Genomic DNA, 24,666 nt, shown 5'->3' on the forward strand with positions numbered 1-24,666 from the left:
AAATATCTTGGAAACCTAACCATTATTTATAATCAGTCTCAAAACAAACATGTTTCTACTTTAGGAGTGCCTGTATATTAGTAACTGTGGATGTCTACTAAAAAAATAAATCAGATAACTTCTAAAAATATTTGCTGGTATGACTAATGATAAAATAGTGACTCCTCCCAACTCTTTTGAAATATGTATTTTAAAATCACAAAATTAGAGGAACAAAGTAAAAAAAAAAAAGAGATGAAACAAGAAGAAAAAATACCTTGATATTTAATGCAGAGGATGTTTATTACAGCTTTAATGTTTGCGTAATGCTTGATGCTTTTTTATTTGAGTCTCACAACTCATATTTTTTTGATAATAGTTGAGGGAAGTACCTCCATTTTACAGATGATGAAACTGAGGCTTAGCGGAGTTAAATGGCTTGCCTATGGTCATTTGACTAATAAGTGTCTGAGGAAAAATTTGAATCTAGGTTTCTAGACTCCAAAGACAATGCTGTTTTCACAGACTACTAAGATGTCTAGTGGTATAGAGTTAGTTTATTCTGATGGAAAGTGGAAAAGTACAGATTCAATAGCCAGTTTTTGTTTCATTAACATCATCAGGTGGCATTTATTGTGCTGGGCTAACATTTTTTTCAGTACAACAGCTATTGTGCTGTTATTTTTCCTGTAGAATTAAAAAATATTGTGATTAATAAATGAAAATTGGATTTATTTAATAGAGAACCTTAGGATTTAGAGAGAGAATGTGGAGCCTTGTAGTTCAAACCCTACTCAAACCATGTATTATTGACATTAAATGACATTATTAACAAATGGTCATCCAGAGTTTGCTTGAAAAATTCCATTGACAAGAAACTATCATATGAGGAAACCAATTCTTGTATAACTCTTTAGTTACTATTATGGTGAAACCAAATCTATTTTCTTTTAACTGCACCCCTCCCCATTTTATTTCTGTTTTCTGGGACCAAACAATATAAATGTAATCTTTTTTCCATAAAACAGTTTAACTCCTTATAACCTGACCCTTATATTAGGACCCAAATCCCAAGATAATTCCCCACCACAATTAAAATATTTCCTTTGCCCCTGCTACCTCTTGACCCAACAACCTCACTCCCTTCAAAAGCCAAAGCAGCTGTTGGTTAATGGTTAGTGTAGAAATTTATGGATGAGTAGATCCCCTGTGGTACTAGGTATCATTTTTCATTGCTCTCATTTAATCACACACTTTACAGATTTCATTGTCTTCATAGACAAAGCCAAATTAGGAAAAAGTACTTATATAGGCAAACAAGACATGTGAAGCTCTAAGGGCTTCTAAGGATATTTCTAGGCAGAAATAGCATTTCTAGTGTTAATGGACTTACTTGAATAGTAGCTTGTTCTGTGGTGCTATCCCCCCAATGACATATACATGTTAGTGAAACCTTGCTATGAGCTTCAGCACATTAGTATATAGATTTAGAAATATTCCAGGTGAAATAAAATTATGTTCTCTGCAACACAGAAGTTACAGGGAAAAAAGTCTAAGATATCATGGTTATTACTAAAGGGTTTTTCATTCTTTCTCCTTTATCCACTCCCTTGCTCCAAGGACAAAGCAGATCCAGAGTACTTCACACAGAAAGTGATGAAATTAAGGAATAGTAGGTGTGCCAGTTTGGTTGTGGACTAGTTGATGAAACAAGATGAAAAATATTTTTGAGACTTGGAAAATTAATTTGGGAAAGCACTAAAATATATAGATTTGCATTTTAGATATTATCATCAGCTCATCTTCTAGAGGAATGGGTCAGATATCCCATTTGTGTTTTTTAATTTCTAAATTCTCAATTTAAATTCTGTTAGAAGTGTTTTTCTAGTTAGTCACTCAAAAATACACACATATTTACCTCAGATCATAACTATATGATTGCAGTTCCACAGTACAAGTGAAGCATGAATTCCCAACTTTTAGCTTTTCCACAGTTAGCTCCGAAGCAGACAGAGAATATTAGAAAGAACTTCTTGTAGCATTGCTCCAAGTGAAAAGATTTGCCAACTTTGGGGTGAAATGATTGCCCATACCAAACCAGTTCAAGCCCTAAAACAGAATGAGGTGTCTCACCATGATAATGGCTGGAGAAATAATAGGAATTATAAGTGAAGTCAAGAGTCAACTTGGGTTTGTGGTGTGGGGAGAGTGAACTCTAAGCTGAGATTCATATTGAGAGTGTGCAGCTAAGAAAATATTGGCACCAGAAGATTCATTGAGCAAAAAACAGCTAACAAATGTGTTGTGAGCTTAGAGCGTGATGTTGCCAGTCAGACAGGATGGCTGGTGTTTTTGAAAGTATCACATATTACTTCAGAGAAAAATATGGCTCTTGTATGTGTATATTTGGAATGCTGTTTACAGTTCTTCACTTAAAAAGACTAGACTAGAATAATATATCCAAAGACAGCATAAATAAAGGAGCTTCATGTAGCAGGCTTATACAAATTAACTCTTTAACATGAATGGTTGGTTAGGGCATTCCTGGGAATTTTCATTTTGGGGTTTCATTCAGGAGATAACTCTAGATTAATTCCATTTTCAATTTATCCTTTGGCTCTAGTCAATCTAGGGAAGAGGTCAGACAAATGACTTTTAAGATCTCTTTGAGTTCTGTTTCTCTGATCCTTATTCCATAGATTTTTAAAAAAATACTATTTTATTTTCCCCCAATTACATGTAAAATACATTTTAACATTTTTTTTAAACTGACTTCCAAATCCTCTTGTTCCCTCTCCCTTCTCCCTTTCTAAGACAGCTTACAATTTGATATAGGTTAAACCTGTGCACTTAGGCAAAACAAATTTCCATATTAGTGATGTTATGAATAAACACAGACAAAATAAAATGTAAAAAAAAAAGAAATTAAGAAAAGCATGTTACTGAAATCTCTATTCAGACTCCATAAATTCTTTCTCTGTAAGTGGAAAGCATTTTCATCATGAATTCTTTGGAATTGTCTTGGACTATGTATTGTTGATAATAGCTAAGTCATTCACAGTTGATCACTATACTGTATATGTATATATATTTACAATGTTCTCCACTTTGTATCATTTCACTTTGTATCAAGTTATGTAACTTTTTTTTTCTGAAAACATCCTGCTAATCATTTCTTACAGTACATAAGTTTTCCATTATATCATGTACCACAAATCATTCAGCTACTCTCCAATTGATGGGCATTCTCTTAATGTCCAGTTCTTAGCCCCCATAAAAAGAGCTGCTAAGTTTTGTATTTGTAGGTCTTTTTCAATTTTTGATGATCTTTTGGAGATATAAATCTAATAGTGTTATTTCTGGGTATGCTGGGTATGCAGGGTTTGATTTCTCATAGGGCACAATTCCAAAATTCTCTTCAGAATGGTTGGATCAATTCATAACTCCACCAAGTGTGCACTAGTGTGCCAATTTCCCACATCTTCTCTCACATTTTCTTTATTTTTTTCTGTCATATTAATCAGTCTGATTGATAGGTGTGAGGTGGTAACTCAGAGTTGTTTTCACTTGCATTTTTCTAACCAGTAGTGATATATAGATAATTTTTTTAACATGGCATTTTTGATTTTTTTTTAATCTGAAAACTTTCTATTTATATTCTCTGCCATTTATTAGTTGGGGAATGACTTGTATTCTTATAAATTTGATCTAATTTTCCATATATTTAAGGAATGAGCCCTTTATCAAATTCATTTGAGGAAAAAAATTCCCCCCAAATTTTTCTTTTCTTCCTAATCTTAGTTATGTTGGTTTTGTTTGTGCAACAAATTTTAAAACTTATTATGATAAAAATTATTTGCTTTACTTCTCATAATATTCTCTGTACCTTGTTCGCTCATAAATTCTTCTATATTCAGTAGATTCTTAATTAACAAATTTCCTTTTCATATTAGAGTTCCCTTTTTGAGGATAAATACTACGATTCTTAGCTTAAAAATAAAGTGATGAACATATGAATGTTTACATTTTTGAATACAACATTTCTCAAATCAATAAGCACTTCCAGACATTGTGAAAGTGCTGGGAATATAAAGAAAGATTTTTAAAAAAAGCAAAACTAAACAAACCAAAAACCCATCCAGTGCTCTTAAAGAACTCACAGAGGAATGACGCTAGATCAGGGAAGACTTCTTAAATTAGCAACTATTTTACCTAGGGTCTGAAAGAAGCCAAAAAAGTCAGGAGATTGAAATGAAGAGAGAGAAATTTGGGGCCGAGGGGATAGAAAATGTTTAGAACCAGGAAACAGTGCATCACAGGGGGAGAAATAGCAAGGAAGCCAATACCACCGATAGATGGTAGAGTACAGAGTGTAGAGAAAGGTTTAAAAGACTGGAAAGATAGGAAGGGATTGGATTGTGAGATAGTCATGGGAATTGAATGAATAGTGTGGTGATATGGTCAGATCTGCATCTTAGAAAAATCTCTTTAGTGGATCCCTAAATGACCTAGAAAAAATAGCAACAAGGTTCATATGGAAAAACAAAAGGTCAAGAATTTTAAAGGAATTAATGAAAAAAAAATCAAATGGCCTACTTGTACCGGATCTAAAATTATTATAAAGCAGTGGTTACCAAAATCATTTGGTATTGGCTAAGAAAAAGACTAGTTGATCAATGGAACAGGTTAGGTTCAAAGGACAAAATAGTCAATAACCTTAATAATCTAGTGTTTGACAAACCCAAAGACCCCAGATTTTGGGATAAGAACTCACTGTTTGACAAAAATTGCTGGGAAAATTGGAAATTAGTATGGCAGAAACTAGGCATTGACCCACACTTAATACCGTACACCAAGATAAGGTCAAATTGGTTCATGACCTAGGCATAAAGAATGAGATTATAAATAAATTAGAAGAACATAGGATAGTCTACCTCTCAGACCTGTGGAAGAGGAAGGAATTTATGACCAAAGAAGAACTAGAGATCATTATTGATCACAAAAATAGAATATTTTGATTATATCACATTGAAAAGGTTTTGTACAAACCAAACTAATGCAGACAAGATTAGAAGGGAAGCAATAAAATGGGAAAACATTTTTACAACCAAAGGTTCTGATAAAGGCCTCATTTCCAAAATATATAGAGAATTGACTCTAATTTATAAGAAATCAAGCCATTCTCCCATTGATAAATGGTCAAAGGTTATGAATAGACAATTCTCAGACAAAGAAATTGAAACTATTTCTAGCTAAATGAAAAGATGCTCCAAGTCATTTTTAACCAGAGAAATACAAATTAAGACAACTCTGAGATACCACTACACACCTGTCAGATTGGCTAGAATGACAGGGAAAGATAATGTGGAATGTTGGAGGGGATGTGGGAAAACTGGGACACTGATACATTGTTAGTGGAATTGTGAATACATCCAGCCATTCTGGAGAACGATTTGGAACTATGCTCAAAAAGTTATCAAATTGTGCATACTGTTTGATCCAGCAGTGTTTAAAGAAGGGAAAGGGACCTGTATGTGCAAGAATGTTTGTAGCAGCCCTCTTTGTAGTGGCCAGAAACTGGAAACTGAGTGGATGCCCATCAATTGGAGAATGGCTGAATAAATTGTGGCATATGAATATTATGGAATATTATTGTTCTGTAAGAAATGACCAGCAGGATGATTTCAGAAAGGCCTGGAGAGACTTGCATGAACTGATGCTGAGTGAAATGAGCAGGACTAGAAGATCATCATATACTTAAACAACAATACTATATGACGATCAATTCTGATGGAAGTAGCCCTCTTCAACAATGAGATGAATCAAATCCATTCCAATAGAGCAGTAATGAATTGAATCAACTACACCCAGCAAAAGAACTCTGGGAGATGACTATGAACCACTACATAGAATTCCTAATCCCTCTATTTTTGTCCACCAGCATTTCTGATTTCCTTCACAAGCTAATTGTACACTATTTCAAAATCCAATTCTTTTTTTTTGTAGAGCAAAATAACTGTATGGACATGTATATATATATATATATATATATATATATATATATATATATATATATATATATATATATATATATATATATATATTGTATTTAACTTATACTTTAACATATTTAACATGTATTGGTCAACCTGCCATCTGGGGGAGGGGATGAGGGGAAGGAGGGGAAAAGTTGGAACAAAAGGTTTTGCAGCTGTCAATGCTGAAAAATTACCCATGCATATATCTTGTAAATAAAAAGCTATAATTAAAAAAAAAACAAGAGGTAATGAATGTTCTTTAATATAATTTCTTTTTTTAAAAATTATTTTATTTTTAATTTATGAAACAAAACAAGCATGTCCATAACATACTATAATAAAAGAGATAATTGCACATGAAGTTGTAAATCTGTTATGTACAGTTTGATATTCCTTTCAATATATAATAAAGTAAACCTTTAATTTTCTTTTTTTGTTCCCTCTTCCATACCTCGTGTATTTATAATAGTCAAAATGTTTAGTCCCTCAAAGTCATTCTTAAAACAATATTACTGTTACTGTATACAATGTTCTCTTGATTCTGCTGCTCATTTTGCCCATTTTCAAAGGTAAATTAGATTTATTTCTGATGTCAAACCATTTGAAAAAGGGTCAAGGAGAAAAGAATCTATCTGAATTCGCTATTAATGATTGTTTAATTCACAGATGAATCTCCTGATGTAAACCTTTTGAGTTTTGAAGTATTTTAAGAATTTTAGACTCCAAAGACTTCTATTTATAAGTACAAGTATTGAGCTGTCTGTGTCTTTAGTTCTGTTCACAATGTCAGCATTTGCAGTGTATAACAGGAGTATAGAGTATTTGGTCATCTGAGAACTGATATCTGTACTTCATCTAGAATGACTGTGGATTAGTTTGATATTGACTGACTTGAATTACTTAGTAGTGTCAGAAATTCCGAACGCTTTTAAAATCTGTGTTGGTTATGCTTGAAAATCTTTTATTTGTGTAAAGCAAACCTCATGTTGAACCATCGAAGGACTGCTTATTATTTTATTTTTTCCTTTTTTTGTTTAATATTTTTATTTTTCCCCAGTTACATGTAAAACAATTTTTTACATTTGTTCTAAATTTTCTCCCTCTACTCCCAGCCTATTGAGAAGACATATCTGAAGTTATGCAAAACATTTCCATAAAAATCATATTGTGAAAGAAGACAGACACCCACCTCCCCAAAAAATTCTCAAGAAAAATAAAGTTTTAAAAAAGTTTGCTTCAATGTGTATTCATATACAATCAATTTTTTCTCTGGGCATGCATAGCATTTTTCATCATAAGTCCTTTAGAGTTGTCTTGAATCATTATATTGCTGATAATAGCAGAGTCATTCACAGTTAATATTCTCAAAACATTGTTATTATTTTGTACATTAGTACATTTCAATTTGCATGAGTTCATGGGAGATTTTCCAAGTTTTTCTGACAGAATTCTACTCATCATTTCTTATAGAACAAAAATATTTCATCATGAGCACACACCACAATTTATTCACAATTTATTCTCCAATTGATGGGTATCTCCTCAATTTCCCAATTCTTTACACCGAGGAAAGAACTCTTTATTATAAATATTTTTGTACATATAAGTCCTTTTCCTCTTTTTTTTAAAGTCCTTTTTGGAATCATGCTTAGTAGTGGTATTTTACTTCAATTTTATTGGCTTGTTATTTTAAAAGAGCACTGACTTTGTGAGACTTCGCAAATTTTTAAGCTGTTAAGGTTAAAATAGCACTAAGACTTTTGAGATACCTTGTCTACAAGAATCTTCCCTTGAGTACTTTTAAAGTCATAAGTTTGTGCTTTCTTTGGGTCTTAAATCTCAAAACTCAACTAAAATGAACTGAATTAAAGGGTCTGGTTTATGGGCAAAATCTTGTGTAGTCATTTTATTAATAGAATCAAGAGAACACAGGTAGATGTTGTCAAGTTTCAAGGTTTGCGATTGCCCATGATCTTCTTGGATTTTGTTAACTTGTTGGGGAAAAAAATAACCCAGAATTATAAAATGTGGAAAAGTTGGCAGTTGTGAATATGAGATTGAAATAAAAGTCACACATGGCTTTATTTTTTTAATATTTTATTTTATATTTTACAATTTATCATTTTGAGAATAAGAATATTATAACAGTTTTCTGTCTTAAATTTATTCTTTGGACTTCCATAATATTTCTGTCATTTTAAAGACATAGTAGATGATATTCTAGAAAAACAATTGTTTTTCTTTGATTTTTTTGTAGTAGATGACCATACATGAAACTGCAAATCTATTATGTACAACACTTGCTATTCCTTTTAAATATATAGTAAAATTACCATGTAATTTTTCACCCTTCCCTTTCCCCACTGCTCTAAAGATGGCTACCACTGGACACAAATGTTTATGTACATGTAAAACCATTTTCTCCATTCGTCTATCTGGTTTTTTCCCTCTGAATACAGATAGTATATTCCTTCTTATTTTTCTTGCTTCTGGATTTTTTATAACACTTAGAATTTCTACTACTCATTTGGCAATTATTTCTGTGCAGCTGCTCTAGACTCCAGTATGTCTGTCTCTGGAGATACAGTCACCTTCAGATTAGTTGGATCTCAAGGCCAGGTGCTGCCCAGGCTAGTGATGTGTAATAGAGCAGCTTCACCAGGCGGACACAGAACTAAATTCTTATGGTCTTCCTGGAAGCAGTAGCAAAATCCATATGGCTTTTTTTTTTAAATCACTTCTCAGATTACTCAATTGTTGACACAGTTAATACCATGCTTGTGGAAGATTTATCAGGCCAAGTTGGACCAAGCAATTGTAGAAATTCCTGGTGCTAGACCTGGGCAATTGAGAGGGGAAATGTGGGTTGGGATTTCCCCCACTGCACACATATATTCTTACATGTAATGCTCAGAAGCATTACAAACATAGCAATGGTAACATAGATTGAAAAGATAATTTTAAAAGATAATTCAGATAAACTTTGTTACATCAAGATGAAGTGCCATTGTATGAATCATTTATGGGCAGGAATTAGCCATATTGGCTTTTTTGATTACTCATAGTGATTATAAACATTTTCAGCTTATGTGTTCATAGAATCTCAAAGTTGAAAGGACCATTAGATTTCATCTAGTCCAGCTTCCACCCAAATAAAAATCCTCTTTTTCACATCCTAGGAAGACTTGCCTTAACATATAGCCTGTAAGATGATTTATTTGTTTCTTTATAGCATTTCAAGATCGCATGAAGTAGTGGAAAAAAAAAAAAAACTTTTGCTAAAGTCCAGAAATTTGAGTTTTGACCTTGATATTGCCATTTTGTTAGGTATTTTCAGTAGATGTTTACCTCTCCAGGGGTAGGATGAGATGCCTTCCAAGGACCCTTCTTGCTTGATTATATTCTTTTACTTTAATTTTTAAATGAGGTCTAGCATCACATTTCATCTCAAATGGACCAAAAGTCAAGGAAGCATAACAATTTCAATAAGAGCCATTTTGTCTAATTATAATGAAAAACACCAACATATAATTCATTGGCTTTTTTGGGGGGAGAAAATAAGAAATATCGATAAATTTGCATTTAGAACCATATGATATTAGACTTAATTTTTATTTAATAAACCTTGTTTTAATGTTAAAGTTAAAAATGGAAAAATAATAATATTTTGTTGCTTTGAGTCATTTGGGGTCTTTTGTACAGAAAGAAAGTCTGTTCTGGCATGCTCAGAGACTAATTAGTCACTTTGGGATTTATCCAATATATTTTATTTTTCTCTCCTTTTTCCATTTTGATGTATATTTTGGTCATTTCAGGGCCTATTTATACTTCTTCTGAAGGATAGGAAGGGATAGGGAGAAATGCTGAAACATTGTCAATACTGTATTGCTTCTTTCAGCAGGTTGAAATTTCTGCTTTGGTTAAAAGAGAAAATTTAGATTTTTGTCTTTTTTAATCCATGAAAACCACCCCTTAATATAGATAATGAAAAGCTAACTGATAGTGATATATAATATTGGAGATGGGAAAATCAGGCATTGTTTCAGATGTTGTTGACCAGATGATCAGGGGAAAACTCCATTTCACTAAGTTAAGTTATACTATTTCAGATAGCTCTCCATTTTTTGTCCTTGATAAAATTATCATTTCGTGAAAAAATAGTGATTTTAGAAAATGTTTTTCTACCCTTTGCCAAAGATTAGTGAGTAATAGAATCTCTCTCCCATCCCACATGAACACACCAACAAATCCTCTGGTAACCCTAGGTTGACATCTGCATAGTTGAATTGCTATGTTCCAAATTCCACAATTATACAAATGAAGATTTTCAACATGAAATATTGGAATGTCTATTTCTAGAACTTCTGGCTTAAAAGATAAATGGATTAAGATAATTTATTTTACTGTATGCAAAGCACTGTGCTAAATGTTACTGAAATGCTTAGAGAGAAATCAGGAATTTTCCTTTAAAAATTAATATAAATTATCTATCTTTCTAGTGGAAAATGTCTTTGAAAATGATGAAATTTTTTTACAATGTAAATTGAGCCATATATATATTTTATAAAATTGCTTTTCTGTTATCCACATTTCAAAGACATTCTTTTATTTATTATTTTCAAATTTGACTTCAGAAAAATTTCCACCAGCACTTTATGGGAAGATGTGTCAACTTTTTGGTTGATATAGGCTGAAAAGTTGAATATGAAACTACTTAAATTCTCCTAAAATTCATAGCTAAATAAAATATTTAGGTTAGTAAAGATGTATAAAGAGGGAAGCTCACTTAGTTTGTTGGGGCTAAAAGTGAGAAACTCTACAGTGAAAAGTGATAGCCCCATTTCAGTCTTGTGCAATAATTACCTGGGACCCTACCTTTGTTATCATCACTTATAAAATCTAGAATAGCAACATCAGACTATTTTCTTCCCTGAAAATCAAAAGTTAAAATTTAGGAAGAGACTATAGGGAAACTTGAAGTTGGATCAACACAAATGTTGGGATTTACATGTCATAAATCAAAAGGTTAAATAAAATGTAAAGGCACTAAGATATGGAAAAACTACAACTAGCGATTTAAATTTATTATTAAATCAATACCATAAATCAATAATTTATTTTGAAATTAATTAAATTTGAGATATTATAATACTGTTTTTTGGTTCTCTACTATAACAAACATTTCATTGTTTGGAGAGGTTCTCAGAAGTTGGCAAGTTCAAATTCATACTTAATGAACATATTATTTATGAAATAGCCTTGACAAAATGATCATTCATCCTCTGCTTGAGAAAAGATCTTTTCTCTCCCTCTCTCCTTCCCTCCTTTTTTCTTCCCTTCCTCCATCCCTCTCTCCTTCCTTCTCTCCTTCCCTCCCTCTCCTTTTTTCCCTCTCTCCTTCTTTCCTTCTATCCCTTCCTCCCTCCCTTCTTTCCTTCCTTCCATCTTGCCTGTTTTCTTGCATTCCTCCCTTTCTTTCCTTCATCTCTCCTTCCTTCTTACAATAAGCATTTACTAAGTGTGGCACTGTACTAAGTACCAGCTATATAAAGACAATGATAAAACACTTCATACTTCCAAGAAACTTAAATTCTATTGGGGGAGAAGAGGACAGAGCAACATCTTTTAGATATTAAGTTATTTAGCATGTACACAGAGAAACAAATGCAAAATGATTTTTTTTCCAGGGGAGGCAAGACACTAAGTTAGAAGGATCGGGAAAGGGCTCATGTAGCAGGTGTTACTTGAACTTGAAGAAAACCAAGGATCCTCAGAAGCAGAGTTGAGGAGGCAACATATTTCTGGTGGAGGGAGTAGCCAATAAGGACACAGTTGGCTAGTTTGGATGGAATTTAAAGCAGATGAATGAAAGTAAAATTCAATAATTCTGAAAAGATATATTGGATACAGATCAGTCTATCAGTCAATAACATTTAAGTGCTGTTAGGTACTGTAATAACACGAGAGACTCTTTTAAAAGAGTCGCTGTGTGAAGGAGCTCACTGTCTAATGAGAGAAATAGCATGAAAGCAACTATGTCCAAACAATATATAGGCACAATAAGTAAGAGATAATCAAAGAGGGAAGGCAGTAGCATTAAGGAGGAGTTGGTAAAGGCTTTATGTAGAAGGTGGACTTGAAGAAAACCAGAAGGAGAAAATGGGGAGGGAGAGCATTCCAAGGATGAGAAATACATATATTTTATTTGAGGAATGTTTCACTGAACTAATTAAGTGGTAGCAGAAAGGGGAGAAGAAAGTTATAAGTCTGGAATCATAGGAAGGGGCCAAATTTTGAAAAGCTCTGAATGTTAAATAGAATTTTATGTTTGCTCTTAAAGGGAATAGGGGGTCCCTGGGGCTTTTTTTTAACAGGCAATTAACATTAAAGATCACATGATCACACTCTCATTTTAAAACTGTGGAAATTGAGAACAGGTTACCTGATTGTTCCATGAACAAAATATACTGTCTTTTGAGTCTGAATATTTTCTCTAGCTATCCCCCATTCCGGGAACCCACTCCCTTTGGTTCTGACTTCCCTGGCTTCCTCTGAGTCCCAGACAAAAATCCCACTTTCTATAGGAAGTCTGCCCCAAATCATCTTAATTATTGTGTCTTTCTTCTGTTTATTATCTCTTATATATCTTGTTTGTACATAGTGTATGATTATTACACGTTCTATTTTTCATTTAGATTTTAAGTTCTTTGAGGACATTTTTTCCTCTTTGTATCCCTACTGATTAGCACTGTGCCTGAGACAATAGATGTTTAATATTTATTGAATGATTGAACCATAAAAAAATGATGTGACTTACCTAACCCCACATAATAGTAAAACGGAGAATCGGCTCCCAGAGGTCCAGTGCTCATTCTTGGTATGTTTTTGGACAACTTTGATTGTTAGAACGTTAAATTGACTTGATTCACATTTTTCTGAAAATAGGAAATTTGAAATCAGTGGAGCCTTAAGAGACCTAGCTGTAAAGTTTATTAGACTGGGAATGCTGAGGTTGTTGTGAATTTTTGGCTTTTAGCTTTTCATTCTTAATCATCTTAGATTCTATCTATTGGATCAATGCAACTCTGCTATAATTTATTAAAAAAATAAAAAGTTACATGTAAATTATCCACATAGTTATAATGATCCCTCAAGAGAGATTAATGAAGTAGTTTGTTGTTATATAGGTGATATAGACACTCATAATGATGCATAAGGGAAAAAGACTTATATGATTGTAAATTCTCTAGGTCTTCCAGGTGGAATTGATGCTGGTATTTATGTGCAAGTCTTATTACAAGAAAGTAGATTCTTGATATGTACTTTGGAAAATGAATTTTCAATAAGTAGTCTTTTCTTCCTCTTCAGATTCCAATAAGAGCTTTATGTTTATATTATTTCTCTGTTTGAAATAGTTTTTGGCTATTGAATGGTTACATATTACAATGATAAGGAATTCACAAATCAGCTTTTCATTAACTTAATTGTGCTCATGGACACATTTCTAATCATCTTTGTAGCTTGTCTAAAATTGGTCTTGTCTTTAGTACCCTTACAAGTAAACAATGCCAAAACCCCTGTTCTTCTATATCTAGTTGCAAAACCTCAAGATTAAGTTATTTACTAAGTATATATTTGTGCTTCCAAAAGATCTGAACTAGGAAGGAAAAGGACACTAGTAATAGGGTCATTCAAACTGGTGCTTTTCTATGCTGGAACTGCCTCTATTTTTACCCTTAAGCCAACCAAAACAATCTAGAGAGAAACAATGGAAAGAAAAATGAGACTTAAAACCTGATTTATTTTAGGATTATTAAATTGGGTTGCTTGCATTTTCTTTGATGGAATGAAAGTGAAGAGAATACTGGTCTTTAACGATCTGGTACCAAATCTTGGTTTTGAAATTTGACTAGTGATTTTCATGGGAAAAATCACTACTACAACTTTTCTGAGCCTTAGTTTCTTCATCTGTAAAGTGAAGATAATGATACTAACACATGGTGAGAAAATGCTTTGTAAATCTTACAGTTTCATATTAACATGTGCTGTTATTACTATTCATTAAAATCTATTCCAGACCTTTATTTTTGTAAATAATTTTTCAAGTCATAATGAATACAATATTGATTTTTATATAAATGTGTAATGTATTTTTATTTTTCCATTGTAGACAACACTGCAGAGTACCAGCCACAGAAAGCTCATATTTTGGCAAATGATTCAGTAGTTGAGAACTGATTGGCTTTTTATTTCTCCAGGGCTAGCTTTGATGGGCTTTTGTCTATTGTAGTTGTTTTCCCTTCTGAAAATCACAGCTGAAGCTATGTCTTTGCCAAATGTGGTTAAGGGAAATTTTGTGCTGCTTTGTGGATAAGGATAAAGAGAGGTATCTCTATTAAGAGCTTTCTTTTGGTTGGCTGCTGACATGGTAAGAGGGCAGAATCTTGCTTTGAAGGATTATTGGTGGAAGTTGTTCTATCTTTGTCTCTGTCTCTTTCTTTGTGTGTGTGTGTGTGTGTGTGTGTGTGTGTGTGTGTGTGTGTGTGTGTGTGTGTGTGTGTGTGTGTGAGAGAGAGAGAGAGAGAGAGAGAGAGAAAGAGAGAGAGTGTGTGTGTGTGTATCAATGAGCTATCGTCATGAAAGAGCCATATTAGTTTTGAAATACAAAGAGTCACCAATTCTTCTATCTACATTTTATTTTCAAAACATTTTTCTTATTATCCAAAACTCTGTCCTGTTTTTTATCCAACAAAGATAATTTTTTATATAATGGTATATGCAAGGTAATATAAAGATTCTTTTATTTAATAACAGTAAACCCTATGCATAGTGAAAAATGTGCTATGTGCTTTGATAATGGTCCAGTTTTTATACAAATAGTCAATTCTAATGAAAAAATCCATAGGAAAAGCTACAATGAAAGTGTGCTGAAAATATTTAATTCATACTTCAAAGATGATAGAGTAGATTTTCCTAATGTTCCTTAGATTCAATGATACTTAGGTCTAATAGTATCCATATTAGGGAATTCTGCTTCATGATCTCTAAAGTTTTTTCCACTTTTAAAACTTATGATGCAAATTATTAACATCCATTCTTTTATAATAATTGTAATAATAACAATAATAGCTTTGTAGTGTGTTAAGGTTTAAAAAATACCCTGTATATATATAATCTCATTTAATCCTCACAACAATCTTGGAAGATTATGAACATTTAATTCCAATTGCCTTTAGACCCTCCCATTCCAACTAAGAAACAAAACATAAAAACAACCCAACAGTGTTGGGGATTCCTTATCTCCATTTTAAGAAGAGAATACTAGCACAGAGGAGTTGTGATTTGTCCAGACAACACTGAATGTGGTTCTGAACTCTTCCAGATTCTAAGCCTAGGACTCTGTGCATGTACCACCTAATATTGAAAATCATTTAGCATATATTTTAGACCTTTCTTGATTATGTTGCTCCTTCTTCAGATATTCTCAACAAGTACAGTTAGTGGTCTCTTCTTAAACTAAGAAATCATATAAACATGATTAATCCTAAATGAAGATGAGGAGTAACTTCTTTTCAATTAGTGATAATTGTCACGCATTCATGATTTTTGCAAGGGAATATGATTTGATATTTAAAAAATCATTATTGGAGAAGTCTTTAGTCCTTATTTTGAAGTTGGCTTTAAGGAAATACTCATTTGGTTGTATTTGCTTTTCCCCTTGGAAATAAGGGAAGGAACAAGAGAGGCAGCATGGAATAGTGTTAGAGAACTGGCTTCAGAAATTGGAAAGATCTGGTTTAAACTTTTGCCTCTGCTATATATTGGTTATGTGATTCTGGTCAAATCACTTAACCTTTTAATGTTCCCCCAAACTCTCTAAGTCTCTAAATTGAGTAGTTACTGATGCTCATTGGTAGAAAGAATTCTACACTAGAAACTTTTTATGCTGATAAAATCACTGGTTCAGGAGAGGGAAAAAAAGAAAACAAAATGCAAGAATGAATGAATGAACACTAGAATGTTGAAACTTGTATTGCAGCTTCAATTTTATCACTAATGGGTTGTGTGACAAATCTAATAAACCTTCCCAGATCTTAGTTTCCTTATTTACAAAAAAGATTTTGACTAAATGAAGTCTGAGTTCTTCTACTTCTAGGATTCTATGATTCTATTTGTTTCACAAGCAAACATTACTTTAAAAGACTAAAACACAAGTAATTGCATCTAACTTTGCTTAGTTAAATAAATATTGTTCTGTGGTTATAAAGGACATACAATATGTACAGGTTTTCATCTAGTACTTCAAATGGAAAAGTACTTCACATTGGAAATGTTGCCAGAAATCATTAATGTATAAATGTTTGAAAATGTCATTAAATATTTACAGATATTTGTTATGTTTGTACTTCAAGCTTAGATCTTGCAATTTGTAATGGATATCATACTCAGTAAAAGTAGATGCTTAATAAGTGTTTGAATTATGTTATGTTGAATTGCAAATATATCCAGTCTCTATTAGTATTTTACTTTCTACTGCATACATTTCCTTAACTTTGTCCTTTTTTAAGAAGAATATTGCTACTGTTTCAGGCTTATTTTTCCTCATTCATTAGGCTTTTTTTTTCTCTGAAAGTTTTTCATCTTGGATTCATAACTATGACTATTCTGTTTTTCTAATAAAATTAATCAGAATTAAGTTGAAATTTTGCTTTGTAAAGGTAATTTGAGTTTTGAGAAGCTAAAAATGTCACCAAATTTTATTATTAGATAAAATAATATGAGCCAACCCTTTGATTTAAACAGAAGCTGAATTAGAAATGAAGTAATCCATTAAATAGTTGTGTTTTGTGCATTTGTTTTATGGTGACAGGTGCTATGAAAGAACAGGGCTGCTAAGAATTTTTGTTTATTTTATACAAATTAAGGGAGGATTTATTATAAATGTTTCCATTAGCATAAATTAGGATAAATACCAGTTCCAACATGCACATGTTTTGTTTGTGTCAGAAAAAAAACTTTTAATTTCAACAGACCTTTTCATAGCGATGTCATTATAAATTGCTAGAAATGAAGATCTTTTATACCCAATCATATGCCTAAGAACAGTTGTCCTAAGTTTTCTTGTCAGCTGGTAGTTAATTTTAGTTTCTTTTTCTAAATAGTCAAGAGTCAAAACTAGGGTGGGGCAACTAATTAGTTGCCTCAGAGTTCTGAAATTTAGAGAGATAACAGTTATATTTCAGCCACGTTAAAAATTTGAGTTTAGCATCTAGTTAGAATATTTGGATAACAGAAATTCAAGTTATTAGGTTCCAAGACAGGCCTATATACTTTCTCATTGTTTTTTGGGAAAATGTACCTCAGGTTTTAACTTGAATAAAAACAGGAAATCAGAGAACACATTGCTCATCTAGCTATTCTTGTGCAAATACAGTCATATGCCTTATCACCCTTTATCCTGCTCTTGTGTTGAGAGAACCTTCTTTTTATGCTTCCTTCTCATAGATGTTTCTTTCATAATAATAGGATTATAGAGTAACTACCTTTTCCTCATCTATTTTCCTCATTCTTTCCTGTTTCTAATTCTTCTTCTTGTCTGTCTTTCTCTTCCTGTTTCCATTCTCCCTCTTTCTAACCAGAGTGAGAGAAGATTTCTTTCTTCGACCTCCTATCAACTCCGTTGCCTTCTCTCTTTCCCCACTTCAAGTGCAATAACAGTAAAAATAAAAACAAAAACAAAACCTCCCATGTTCCTGAGTAGCATCATCCAGTGGTAGAATCAAGAGAAGGAATATGAGATTCCTGTTGTGGCAGCTGATTATATTTTGTTATTTTCTTAAGTTGGGCATTCATATTTCAGAGAGTAACCTATATTCCATTAAATACAGATAATGTTGTATGGTTGGACAAGTTGGACCTGGGAGTGTTCCAAGAGGTATGGATAATGCATTCTCAACTTCCAAATGTTACCTTTGTTACTAAGAATTGAAGACTTATTAGAAATTCTTATCAACTTAATTGGGTTACAAAATAGGGAAATGAGAGAGCTGGTGGAATGACGTGACATCTCAACCTCACAGAAAATATGTACTGCCATTAGCTAGGCTTAGTGAAGGTATTAAATACTCTGCCAACTTGCAAATCAAAAAGTTATACCCAAACTGCCAATTACTCAGTTATTTATGGTGACAGAAAACCTTGTTTTTTAGATTGTCATTCCCCTACTCCTCAAAGAGCTAATCCAACAACTCAGCAAGATAGATAACTAGCATAATACTCAGGTTAGTAAAAACTCAATAAGAGAGTCTTTGTAGAATGGTGGACAGAATATAGTTCTTGGAGTCACAAAGAGTGAGGTTCAAGTTCTATTACAAGAACATTTCTGATGTGATTTGATAGAATGTGTTTTGGCATTGCCACACTGAGTAATCCAATATTGACAAAATAAGTCTACTCTGGTTTGAACTAATCTTTCTTCTCTCAAGTCAAGAATCCATCATTGGATGAAGTTTACTTAATTTTCCATGAAAAGTGTGTTCTATTTATTAATCATAAATGTTTCATTGTTTAATGCATTATTTTTAGTGTGTTAACTTGAAGACTACCAGTGAAGAACAGAATATATTCTTTCTTGTCTTCTGTGTGAATTAAATTTTCTTTTCCTCTTATTCTTGATATGTACAATGTGACTAATTTACAAATAGTTAATTTTTTCCAATTGCATGCAAATTTTTAACATTAATTTTAAAAAATTGAATTCCAAATTCCTTCTCTTTCATTAAGAGGCAAGCAATTTGATGTAAGTTGGACATATGCCATCATATGAAACACATTTCCATATTAGTTGCAAAAGAAAGTAAAAAGAAAAAGAAAAGTATGCTTCGATGAACATTCAGACTCTATCAGTTCTTTATCTGGAGGTGGATAACATTTTTCATCATGAGTTCTTTGGAATTGTCTTGGATTACTATTACTAAAAAGAGTTAAGTCATTCATAGTTATTCATTACACAATATCGCTGTTTCTATGTACAATGTCTTTCTAGTTCTGCTTACTTCAATATGGTCGTTTTAATCCTAAATGTTCCTAATCCCAAAAGCTTTGGTTAGCTTAATTTGGTATGCTTTTGGAAAGAATATATTTTCATTTAATGCCATAGAGACAGAGGAATATAAATCAGAGTAAGTGAATGAAGGATGGTGAAAAGGATGCACATATATACACACAAACACAAAATTATTCAAATATATATATACACACACGCATGCCTAGAATTTCAATTAACCCGTGTAGGGAACTCCTACTTTACAAAACCAACCCTAAGGGCAATTAGGTGGTGCAGCAAATAGAATACCAGCCTCGGAGTAAGGAGTCCCCAAGTTCAAATTTGATCTCAGACACTAGCTGTATGACCCTGGACAAGTGATTTAATCCCAATATAATCTCACACTCTCCCATTCCAACTAAGAAACAAAACAAACAAAAACAAACCAAAATGGTACAGGGGATTCCTAATGCAATTGAATGTTATCAAAAACTTTAAAACATAAAGTCTTAAAGAGTTGCCTAGGTACATTAAATGATAAAATGAAAACATGGTCACAAAGCCGGTATGTATGAAAGGTAGTATTTGAACCCCCATCTTCATGAATCCAAGGTCCTAGGACTATGTATGATTATTTTTTTAAAAAGTATTTTGTGATCTTATTTTTATTAGGTTATAAAAACTGAACACATGAGTTTTTTCTCCCTTATTATATCTAGCAGACATTGTTAACTTGCAACTATTTTCTTTGTTTTCACTTTTAGCTTATTGGCATCCTTTTGTCCTCAGACTTTGTTACTGGTGCATTTAAAGACAAATGTTTGAGCCTTGTGTGGTCTGCTTTTGTTTGTTTGATTGTTTGTTTTGAAGAATAAATACATTCAGTATATAGAACCTCATGTTGCTTTTTTAACCATGAGTTGAATTTAGAAAGAATTGATTTTATAGAAGACAAGTCACTCAATGACTTGCATTCATTCATATAGTCTAGGTGGCAGTTATGATATAGGAATATGTTTTTTATGAATTGCCTAGTTTGTATCCACAAAAGTCCTACTTTGATGCCCATCATGGCATGGATGCTATCTGAATTTTTTAAAGACTATGCCAACAAAATGCAAAGTCTGTCAGTTTGTACAGTAAGAGATTATGGATCAGCCTGAGTATGGAAAGGTTCATTATAAAATGTTTTTTACCATGTTATTCTGACACTGAAATAAAAAAGTCCCAATTTCTTTGCCTTTATGTTTCTTCAGTGCTAATTATAAAGTGATGGAAAGGGGCCAGAATTTTTAGAACATCTATTACTCTTCTAAAATCTTTATTATATCTATACATATATGTACATATGTATATATTCCAAATACATACATATACATATACATAATTATTCAACTTAAACTGTATTTTTATAAAAATGAGGAAAATCAGAGTAAACTGAAGGTATGAACTTTATAGTAGAACTTGGTAGGCAATTTTTAAATCATCCTCATATAGTAACTGAACTCCCATTTGTAGATTGTTGTTTTATCTATAGTTATAGGAGTTACATTATATCCACTCCCTCTTATTTTCTTCCCTTGAAATCCCAATTTAAGTATTTTATTTAAAAGAGAGAGAGAGAGAGAGAGAGAGAGAGAGAGAGAGAGAGAGAGAGAGAGAGAGAGAGAGAGAGAGAGAAGGCAGAAAGAGAGACAGAGACAGTGCGCAAGAGAGTACATACACAAGCTGAACTGGGAAGTAGTAGTTCTAAATTCTAGTCTCGGTTCTATTAGTTATATTTTTTATTTTTGTAAATCACTTTGCTTTTCTTGGCTTCATTTAAATAATTTGCAAAATGATAAAGTTGATCTTTAAGAGCTTTTGAAGTTCCAAAATTCTAAATTCTATTTTACATCAGCAATTTTCTTCCATTTTCTTCCACCTAAAAATTCTTTTCAATGAAAGGAAATTAAGTCTTTTCTTTACTTCCTTTACTTCGAAAATTCTTTTGTACTCTGCTGCACACTTTTTTTTTTTTACTATTCTTTTCCCCCCCATTCATCCCTCTCACCACTCTCAAGCAGGCTATAGTTTAGAAAGGATAAATTTATAAATACACATGTAGATATATACATACACATATATGCACACACATATAGACACATGTCTCCCTTTCATCGTCCACCTCATCCCCAAGTAAGCTACAGTTAAGAAAAGATACATTTATGTGTGTGTGTATGTGTGTGTGTGTGTGTATATACATATATATACACACACACACACACATACAGACCCCAGATATACACATCTTTCCTATCCCTGCTGACTTTTTAATTAAATTTAATTTAATTTAATTTTAATTTTAAAATTAAATTTAATTAAATTTTGCTTCTGTGTCTGTTTTTCTAATATGATTACTATTTTTACCTTTACTCTGCCAATTTTTCTTTTGACCTTACCTTATTGTTGATGTAAATCTTAAATATAAAATATACATTTCCCGTGTATTAAAAACATAAACAATTTGTCCATGTTTAAACAGTTTGACCGTGTTCAGTTCCTTAAAATTGTTCTTTGATATTGGCTCTGATATGTTAAATTTTCTGTTAAATTCAGGTTTGGTTGATAGAAGGTTCTGAAACATCTTCAAGTTCATAGAATATCCATCTTTTCTCATTGAAAATTATAGATAATTTTGCTGCATATGATATTTTTGGCCACAGGCCTAGTTTAAAGTGGTATTTTCTAAAATGGTGTTATTCAACTATTTCCTTCTGTCAAATCAGAACATGCATATAGTAAATTTGCTTTGTGAACTTTAAGGAACTTGGGCATCTCTATTACTATTATTATTATTACCATAATGAAAAGGGAATGGTATAATATATAATATGTGTAATATATAATATATTTACATAATATATGTATATAATAAAATGTGAAATAAGTAATAAAAACAGCTTTCACACACAAAGACATTTTAATGATCTACATTAGCAGATTGTGGAAAAATGATCTTCTTTCAGGGATTCTTGACCATTATTGTCACAGTGAAACTTTGCTAGAATATTATAAATGCCTTCCCTTAATAGATTGTAAGCTTCTTGAAGACAGGGACTGTTTCATTTTTGTCTTTGTATTCTCAGAACTTAGCACAATGTCTGGTACTTAATAAATGCTTGATTGATTAATTGATATGAGTTACATTTTGCATCTATCTATTGGTATCCTCCCCCTGAATTATCTTTCATTTTATTACTTTTTATTTGTATTCACTGTAAATTTATTCTCTGTATACTTATACAAGCCTCTCTATACTTATACAAAATTTTAGAACATAATAGCCACTTGTTTAGGCAGTTAGTTGTATCTGACTCTTCAACCCATTTGGAGCTTTATTTGTAAAGGTACTGGAGTGTTTTCCATTTTCTTCTCCATTTTACAGATGAGGAGACTGAGACAAACAGTAATTTGCTCAGGGTCACACTGGTAGGAAATATCTGAGGGTCAAATTTGAAGTCAGGTCTTCCTGAATTCAGGATGGCACTCTTGCCTACTGCATTACCTAGCTGCTGCAGTAACTACTTAGTAAATGCTTTTAGATTGATTGAATAATTGAATAGAGATTTTAGAATTGGATTATTATCTGTCTCAAATTTTCCATCAGAAATAGTCACAGATCTACTTGATTTCTATGTATCCCATTTGAGATTAATAAAATAAATATTGCTCTTGAGTGCTTTGTGCTTTCTTTTTAAGGCACACACATTTAGTGTAGTTAGTCTAATCCATTAGCCTAATTTCATGCATTAAAAGTGATTCTTATTAAATGTAGGCAGGAAAAGAATTAAGTTGGAGTAACTAGAAAATCTTGATTTTGGTGCTGTTTTTATTCCCCTGGATGATTTAGGTAGCTAAATGAAATGGAATCCTGGCCCTTTTGACTTTCATCTTTTGTTATTCATGTGACAGGGATCCTCTTACTGGTTAAATGGTGCTATAAATCGTGTATTGGGAGACAAGGCAATAGAAGGATCCTCTTACTACTTCACTTAAAGATCTCCCTTAGATTTTCACTTCCACGGGACACAGCCACTCTTTAAATGAGTAAACAGTTTTTAAGAGTAGCTATGACCAACAAAATTCATCACCATGAATATAACCTGGTCATGATCCTCTCTAAAACTTAAGGTAGTCCTCAGACAAAGAGCTTTTCTCTTGATTGTATTCATACTTGAAGTTTTTCCCCCTTTGTAGAATTTTATATTTAAAGCTTAAAGGGATCTCAGAGTCCAACTCTGTTGTTTTTACAGTTGAGGAAACTGAGACCTAGTACCCAAAATCAAACTGATTGTAAGCTTTAGATCTGGATTGGAACTCAGGCCCTCCAACTTTAGAATAAATTGTAACTGTTTAGAATCTACTGGTACAGATTTTGATAATTTTATTTATTTATTTATTTATTATTATTATTTTTTTACCACAGTCTTTACTTTTATACCACGATGAATCATGAACAAAAATTGTTTGGAGGTCGAATGACATATATATATATATATATATATATATATATATATATATATATATATATATAAAATAAGGAGTCAGGGGCAGCTAGTTGGTACCGTGGATAGAGCACCAGTCCTGAAGTAAGGAGGACCTGGGCTCATATATGGTCTCAGACACTTGACACGTCCTGTGTGACCCTGGGCAAGTTACTTAACCCCAGTTGCCTCAGGGAAAAAAATAATAAAAAGGAAAATAAAAAAGTGAGGAATCAGTTCATATGGAATTGAAAATATTCAATCTAGGTATGTACTTATCTTGTGTGTGTGTATATATATATATATGTATATATATACATATATATATACACACATGTATGTGTATATATGTGTGTGTGTGTGTGTGTGTGTGTATCACATTCAGTAGTGTTACTAGCATTTGAGAATAAAGGTATGCTAAGAAAGTTAGTCTTAGAAAACATTTTCTGAGAGGCAAAAGGAAATTCATCCAATCAAGTAAGATTGTGGCATTAATATGAAAAGCCATTTCTGAAAGGCCTTGTTACTTCTAACACCTATTTAATGTCACAGCTGATATCTTAGAGATTTTTTGAAACATAGATTTTCCCATTAGCTCAAGTATTATATTGTGGACTAATACTGTGGAACAATTTCCATAGTTCTGTACTATACTATAGGGCATTGCTACATGTGCTGAATTTCTTCATGAATAATGATTTTCCTATTCTCAAGTTGAATTTTGACCTTTTTCAAAAATCTGGAATTCGTTGTGATAGATGAATTATCCAGCACATCATGAATGGGGGTTTATATCCTATGTTGGCAAGGATCCAGGTAGCAAGCAACATTAAAGAGGATACACACATTTTCCTTCTAGTAGGATGCCCTTTTCCTGCATCTGACTTCCATGCTTGTCAATGGGAGTTATGTGTAGAGATAAAGAGAAGGACCTGACCTCCAAAAAATAAGGAAATGAGATAAATATGAAAGCATGCTCTCATGAGCTCATGTTTCAACCCACATAATATCTTTGTGTTGATTTCCTGTTAGTAGCAAATTAGTGGTATTGAATAGTAATATTTTCAGTTCCACTTTG

The 24,666-nt window shown here is 32.4% G+C and overlaps 1 protein-coding gene and 1 long non-coding RNA gene across 2 annotated transcripts in view; one reads left to right on the top strand and one right to left on the bottom strand.

Moving 5' to 3' along the window:
* DST (dystonin) overlaps window positions 1-24,666 on the top strand; it is a 570,187-nt gene that overhangs the window by 182,150 nt on the left and 363,371 nt on the right.
* LOC141566276 (uncharacterized) overlaps window positions 12,834-24,666 on the bottom strand; it is a 141,265-nt gene continuing 129,432 nt past the window's right edge. Inside the window, exon 3 of the long non-coding RNA XR_012489271.1 lies at window positions 12,834-12,952. This is a non-coding gene — a long non-coding RNA (uncharacterized LOC141566276). The remainder of the gene's footprint in view (window positions 12,953-24,666) is intronic.

Source organism: Sminthopsis crassicaudata, chromosome 4 (assembly GCF_048593235.1).
Source record: "Sminthopsis crassicaudata isolate SCR6 chromosome 4, ASM4859323v1, whole genome shotgun sequence".
In the NCBI taxonomy this organism is placed as follows: domain Eukaryota; kingdom Metazoa; phylum Chordata; class Mammalia; order Dasyuromorphia; family Dasyuridae; genus Sminthopsis; species Sminthopsis crassicaudata.